The following is a 7,731-nucleotide window of genomic DNA, read 5'->3' as shown; positions in this document are numbered from 1 at the left end:
ATCCATAAATGAAACCATACCTATTCATATTTTTTGTTAACATAGCATTGAAATTTTAAGGGGAATGAGATGGTTTTTTACTTATTTTTTTAACCACCTTGGGTTGTTTTTAACTGAGGTGAAATTCACATAACATACAATGAACCATTTTAAAGTGGACAATTCAGTGGCCTATATATAGTACATTCACAGTATTATTCGATCATCACGTCTCTGTAATTTCAAAACTTTTTCATCACTCCAGAATATCCGGGATCATTAAGTAATCTTCATTGTGACTTTCTAGCTCCCAAGCTGAAGCAGTTAGCTCTTTTGGATATTTTAATCAGCGTTCTCATTTACAAGAAATGGAGAATATCCATTTGTCATGATGGACTCCAGTTTTGGTCCAGAATACAGAACAGAGATGTTCCTGAAGCTAAGGAAAAGCTTTGAGTTTTGACAATGGTGAATCTGTGAATTTCTCACTTGTCTATGCTGCTTCTTTCTCTGTGCAGAAAAATTGCCTGCTTTGGTGTTCCTCCGTATGCAGCATTTCACCCCCTTGAATGACACATTTTTAAGGTTTTTGGAATTTTCATACCATCAAGGTCTTTTTGGATTAAGAAGGAATTTCAAATTGTGTTAGACCTCTTTACAAAATCTAGGTCGAGATACAGAGGCATATCTAATAGGAGGGTAATAGCCACCTTTCTGATTGCTACCTTTGTGCCAGAGCCAAGAAAAAGTATACTTAGCAACCCTGGATTTAGCTGCTATGTATTACTTCACTTAGAAATACCCCTCCTAGAAGATATTCCCAGAAGTGGAATTGCTGGGTCAAATGGCAGTTCCGTTTTTAATTTTTTGAGGAAACTCCATACTGTTTTCCACAGTGGCTGCACCAGTCTGCATTCCCACCAGCAGTGTCCTAGGGTGCCCTTCTCTCCACACCCTCGCCAATCAGAAAGGATAGATGTACCCCTATGTTCATAGCAGCGCTATTTACAATAGCTAAGACTAGGAACAGGCCAAGTGCCCACCAGTGGATGAGTGGATAAAAAACGGTGCTACATTTTCACAGTGGAATACTATGTTGCTGTAAAAAAGAAGGATCTCTTACCCTTTGCAACAGCAAGGTTGGACCTAGAGATTATTATGCTAAGTGAAATAAGCCAATTAGAGAAAGACAAACACACAAGATCTCACTTATAAGTAGAATCTAGTGAACAAAATAAACTGACAGACAAAATAGGTCCAGAGGCATGGAGGCATGGAACAGACTGACAGATTTCAGAGGGGAGCGTTCGGGTGGGGGGAGAGACTAACTGAAGAACATATACACATACAGGCATAGCCCATGGACAAAGACAATAATGCGGTGAAGGCCTGGGATGGGGCAGGGGCTGGGTGAAGGAGGCAAAGTGTGTGCGGGGGAAATGGGGGACATCTGTAATGCTGTCATTATTTAAAAAGAAAAAAGTTAACTAAAATAGCCTACCCAGAATACAAAGTAGGTTGAAGCAGTTGGTTTCTTTGTTTAGAACAGGATCCCACTTGCTATGTAAATTTCTTCTTTTTGATTTGACTTCAGGCTCCTGTCCTTAAGCCTGGCCTTGGAATGAGTATTCTTAGTTTCAGACTTCTAGTTAGTATACAGCTTCTCCATTTTTTATGTTACTTTACAGGGTGAGATATGGTATTTTTTAATAACTGAGAGTTTTCAATTTTGCTTTAATCTAATTATGAATAATTTTTACAGTTAGTACTTTTGTTTTATGCAATAAACCTTTCCCCATGTGAGGTATGAAGATATTTGAGTGCAGTTGCTTAAAATATTGCTAAATTCTGTTTTCTAATTGAGAAGCAGTAGGCATTAGGAATGCTCACTGAAGAAGCAGATTGATTTATGATTCATTTTTTTCTCAAAATTAGCACATTATATAACTTTTTTGGGCCTCAGTTAAATAACTTGCAAAAACAGTGTAAGAAAAAAAATCTACTTTTAAATTTATTATGGATCTCTAGTGGTTTAATGCAAAATTCTTAGAACAATGAATGGCACAACATGCTATTTTTATTACTAATTCAATTTACTTGTCTTAATTGCCATGACTGATTGATTTATTTTAATGACAATTATTTGATTTGTGCACCCATTATAGTTATTTAACTAATGCCTACCTTTAAATGTTTACGTACACATCACCTATATTTATTTAGCAATGTGCATCTTTCTCTACTAAGGTGCAATCTTTCTTATGGTTTTATTTTTATAATACTGATGCTTAATTTACAAAGAAATTCAATAGTTTTGTTTAATAATTCTGATATCAGGGTATAATTAGTATTTTTCTTTCCCTTATTATACTTTTTAATATATAAGAAAATAATTATTCTCTTATAGGCTAAAATACTATATTTTTTATGATTAGATTATTAATAAAAATATTTCTAGATTCATTGACCACTCCTGTTTTTTCTCAGTGTATTTTATAATGGCACATAAATTTGAATGTTGGCAGGCCTTACTGAACAGTGGTAAAGCTGCCTGTAAAGGCAAAGTGAATGGTTTAATAACTAGATTACTTTTCTTATGAGCTATGTGTCCAGGGTCATAGAAAAATATTTCATTTCTGAAGCAGTTATCCTCATTTGAAAACTAGTAATAACATTTTGTTCATATAATTCTTGTAATAAATGAAATACATCTTATTTATTAAAGACATAGAACAGTGCCTGGTAAAATATACATTATAAATCTTGACTATATTATTATTATATGGTTCTGATATAATTTCCATGGAATTAATCAATTAAGTATTTTCCTTAAATATATTTTATATCTCTGAAGTTTTTATCATGTGGCAACTTTTAGTTTTGCTGACTCAAGAAAGATGACTGGTATATGGGATTTTTTTCTACTACAGATAGCCTATTATTATTTGTTAAAAGAACTTTTGATACAATCTTCTAAAAATAGTCTATTTTCTTGCTTTTACTGTAAAAGAAGAAAGCATAATTTCAGCTTGGTTATGTTTCCATTGATAAGCTGGAATGTGTTTTGTTTTTTCATGGGTTTATTATTGGTGTTCAGAAAAACAATCAACACACAGTTGATCCAGTTGTCTGAATTCACATACTGCATTATTTGCTGTGATGAGTTAGTTCTCTCAGTTGATATTCTGTTATTATTAATTTGTTTCTTCATATTTTAATTTTGACCTTTATAATATTTAAATTAGACCTAGTTTTAAGATAGTGTATATTAAAATATAATAAAATCAATTATTTATACCCAACATATTGACATATACATTGGAAACTTTGACCAGAAAGTCAGCATTCAACATTCAGTAAATTGCAAACATTATTTATATTTGAGGTATAAATCAGACCATGAGATCACAATGGCTAAATAACTACTAAACACTCTGCTGACTTTGAAAATCTTCAAATCTATTATTATTTTTTTTTAAAATTAAAAAAAAAAATGATCCACTTACATTTTATCAGTATCAGGAACATGAGAAATATTAAGTAACCTATGTAATTTAAAATAGTTTATATTATATATATGTGTATATATACATATCATCTATATACATACATGTAGTATAAAGAAAAATATCCTCTGTTACTTCTTTGATAAACAATCATTACAGTAAAATATTATTTTTAGGTACATTTTGGTTATTTGTTTCATGGAGTCTTATAAAATGTTACTTATTAGCTAAAATAAGAATACAGTATGTCCTGGACAGTTTGGCTCAATGGTTGTAGCATTGCCTGGGCACCAAAGGGTCGAGGATTGGATTCCCAGTCAAGGGCACCTACATTGGTTGCAAGTTCAATCCCCGAAACCAATCCATGTGTCTCCCTCACATTGATGTCTCTCCCTCTCCCTCTCTCTCTTTCTCTCTCTCTCCCTGTCCCTATTTTCACTCTCTCTAAAAATCAATGGAAAAAATATTCTTGGGTGAGGATTTTAAAAAAAAACGAATACAGTAGTGTATTTTCAAATGACTTCATTATATTTGAGAAAACATGTTGCATCCTAATAATATAGCAGTTAAAACAATAAATAGCAAATAACGCTCTATGAAATTTCTTGCCTCTTGTCCACATAATATTTAATACTTTTAGAAAAAAGAGCATTCTTCATGAAATAATTATTTATATTTAGTTACTTTAATTCCATAGAATTTCTATTTTAATTTTAATATTTTATGATTTATTTAAATGAAAACCAGTTGGATGAATGACAGGAAAAAAACACATTTTTATAGCCAATAGTGTATGGCATTTTTTCTATTAAAATAAAATCTTTTTTATAAGATAAAGCACTATTAAATGGATATGTTAAACTTCATATGCATTAATTTATTCATCAAGTGCAGGTGGTACACTGTACTTTTTAATGATTTAAGATGGCTATGTTAATGGAGTCATTCTTTTATGGAGCCCAACATACATTCATTCTATAAGTACTTATTGACTAACTTCTATGAATGAAGATCTGTGCTAAAGTTTTATATATTAGAAAACAATAAGCCTTCAATAACTTGAAACATAGATGAATAATGAAGAACGGTGGTTAGGGGCTAGAGCTGGATGAAGCAGAAAAAAGGCAAATTGATGTGAGTGTGGCCATAGTGTCTTGGGAAAAACGTGGTAATTACTTAAAACACTTTTTATATTGCTTGACTAAGTCTTAAGCATATGCTACTCTATAAACCAAGAGGAAGTACACGTTGGTGGATTGTGTGTATGTGTTTATATGAGTGTTATTGTTGTAACTTTTGTTGTCAATCATTAAAAAAATTCTTGGTACATTTGCAATGATTTTACCTATACATTGTATGATTTACAGAGGGTGAGTATAATTCAGAAAAATGAGTTCCCTCATTCTGTGATAGATATTGAGATACAAAATTTGTTGATGTAAAATATAGCTAATTATGGTTGGTACAAGGAATTCAACTTTACTGGTGTCATTGGTGCTACTAACTTATGAATTGCAAATAGAGGCAAATTTTACTTTCATTCACTATTTCTGTTTTAAATACCCCCATACATTTTTATGAGTTATACTTTTACATTGGCTTGTTGTATTTTTTCTAATTTTTCCCCATTGGTAAGGATAGTTATGAAAATATATGATACTTGCTCAGCCAGTTCACCAGTGAATTAAGATGAATAGCAAAGGAAAGTGATGACAGTGAGTTCTATTTCAAGAAGTATTTCATTTAACATTGTTATTGTTGGCAGGCATCTACATTTAGCATAAACTATAGAGAGTATTTTTGGTTTATAGCCTATTTTCATTTTGTCAGGAAATGATCTCAGGCATGAACAAGAAATTACTTCAAATTCTGCTATTCCTTCTCTCCTCACTTGACATTCAAAACTGAGTGTTAAATTTAACCACAAATTTAACCACCAACTTTTGCTTTGGTTTGTTTCGTTTTATTAATCGTCGATTTTATGTTTTCCGTCATGCTCAGACCTCTTTTAATATTTTGATTCATAAATCTCTTTCATGATATATAATGCATGTTGAACTCCAAAGGTGGCAAAGCATATGTTGGTGATGAAAATGATAACATTGGTTGTATAACATATTTGCTTTGCTAAATATAGTTTGAAGATCTTTTTGTTTTTGTTTTGCTAAATCTACAAGGTTGTTAAGTCAGGAATAATATCATGAGCTTTAACTTTCTTTTATGGTTTGATTCTCTATTTATAAAAATGTGTCCCTTTATTACATCATTCATTTTGCTGTATTTTTCTCTTATTCATCACAGACAATTTATTTCATAGCTTTTTTTTACACTCAATCAACAATTATGTTGATGTCCTACAGTATATGAATGTGAGATGTCCAGGCAAGTTTTATGCTTTTACCACTAAAAAAAATCACATAAAGATTCCTTACTTTTGATATTATTGTAAACACAAAAATAACAATAACAAGCATATATAGAAAACTTACTGTATTTCAGGGTCTTTAAAAAATACTTTTTCAATATTATCTCATTAAATCCTCATAAAAATACAATATAACTTACTTCATATTATTTATTTAAAATATTTAAAAATCGGGGTAAGGAGGTTAAGTATGTTGTTGAAAGTCATGCAATCAATGACAGAATTGAAAACTGAACCTTGAAAATCTGACAAAAGAATTTAGGCCGACAACATTAAACTACTGAGATAGCCAGCCTCCAAGACAGTTTAAATAATGTTTGCCTTACCCAGTGAAGCCACTGTGGGGTCTTCTACACTGCATCTGGGCTGGCTGTCCCCATGTGATCAATGTAATAGGAGGCTAGGTCATTGAAGCATTGAAACGTCCAGTTTGGTTACTTGGATCTCTTGCTCTAGTGATTACTAGCTTCCACGCTGAGATGACGCTCAGCCTCATAAAAAAGTCCACACATAGGAAAAATAAGGCTTTGAGCTAACTACCAGCACCAAGGTGAGAAGTTATTCTTGTGTGACTTCTGTGGAAATGAATTCTCCAGGTGCACATACGCCTTAAGGAGACTGGGGTCCCGCTGACACCTATTGCAGTCTCACGGAGAACCCTGTCCAGAACCTCCCGTAACCACCACTAAAATTCCCAGCCCACAGGAACTGTATAAGACAATAAATAATTATTGGTGTTGTTTTTGTTTTTGGGTTTTTTGGGGGCTCCCAAGTTTTATTCAGAAATTCATAAAAATATTCCAGATACATGAGTTTTAAACCTCATCTTTCTCTTCTTTAATCCTGGTTAATCTGGATGTAATGCAATTCAGATCTCTGCTGTGAGCAACTACTTGCAATCAATCACATAGATTATTCTTTTTCAAATCTTTTTTGGTGAGATATTTTATATACCTTTTGGTAAAAGGCACCTCAGAAGTTCCAGTAATCTTGCTCCTTTCAATTGTTACAACGCCTTCACGGAGACCCCCAGCTTTCCCTTTAACTTTGATTCTCTCGCAAAGAAACTGCTCAACATTGGCAGCAGTCACGATTCTATCTTCTGCAGGAGGGGTGCAGTCAAGGGTAAACTTCAGAACCTGCTTCTTTTTTCCCCCTTTCATTCTCCACAAGATTTTTCACAGGTGCCATGGTGGCAACAGAGGCAGAAAGGGGAGTTTTTGGTGTTTTAAACCAGCATGTTTTGATGAGATGTGTTATGCAATATACTCTTCTGAACCTTTCTTCCAGAGCTCATTAAATTTAAAAATAATTATATAATAGGTATGTTTCTATGGATACAATAGGGGTAAGAAGCTTGGAAACAAGTCTTTACACAATTTCATTCCTTTCTAAAGACACATCTCACTCCAGTTAACAATGCATGTATTCTTCCAAATAATTAGAACCCTATGGATTTCCATTTAAAATCTCAGTTTTAACCAATTTATCTAACCAGTTTTAATTAAGTTGTAAAATATGGCAGAAGTGAAATCTGTACTAAAGGAACAATATTGCATTAACGCCACAGAAGTCACACAAAATATAATGGCTACCTATGATTTTTAAGGGGTTAAAAATATAAATGCAAATTAAAGTGTTGTATGGAATGTCCAAAATGAATACAACAAAAATTATCAGAGAATGTAATGTTATAAAAACAACTTGTAGATTAGTGGTAATAGAAATGGATTTAGCTATACATGGACCATTTCTGCAAGTGTTATTTTTTCTTTACTGTTAAAAATATTTATGATAAATTATTACATGGCTACTTAACTG

At 32.5% G+C, this 7,731-nt stretch overlaps 1 pseudogene; it reads right to left on the bottom strand.

Moving 5' to 3' along the window:
* Window positions 1–6,747: 6,747 nt before the first annotated feature.
* Window positions 6,748–7,101, bottom strand: LOC107545889 (large ribosomal subunit protein eL22 pseudogene; annotated as a pseudogene).
* Window positions 7,102–7,731: the final 630 nt, after the last annotated feature.

The sequence above is a fragment of the Miniopterus natalensis genome, chromosome 2 (assembly GCF_054644295.1).
Source record: "Miniopterus natalensis isolate mMinNat1 chromosome 2, mMinNat1.hap1, whole genome shotgun sequence".
NCBI lineage: Eukaryota > Metazoa > Chordata > Mammalia > Chiroptera > Miniopteridae > Miniopterus > Miniopterus natalensis.
The sequence above is the reverse complement of the archived record's forward strand: the minus strand, read 5'-3'. Positions and strand labels throughout refer to the sequence as shown.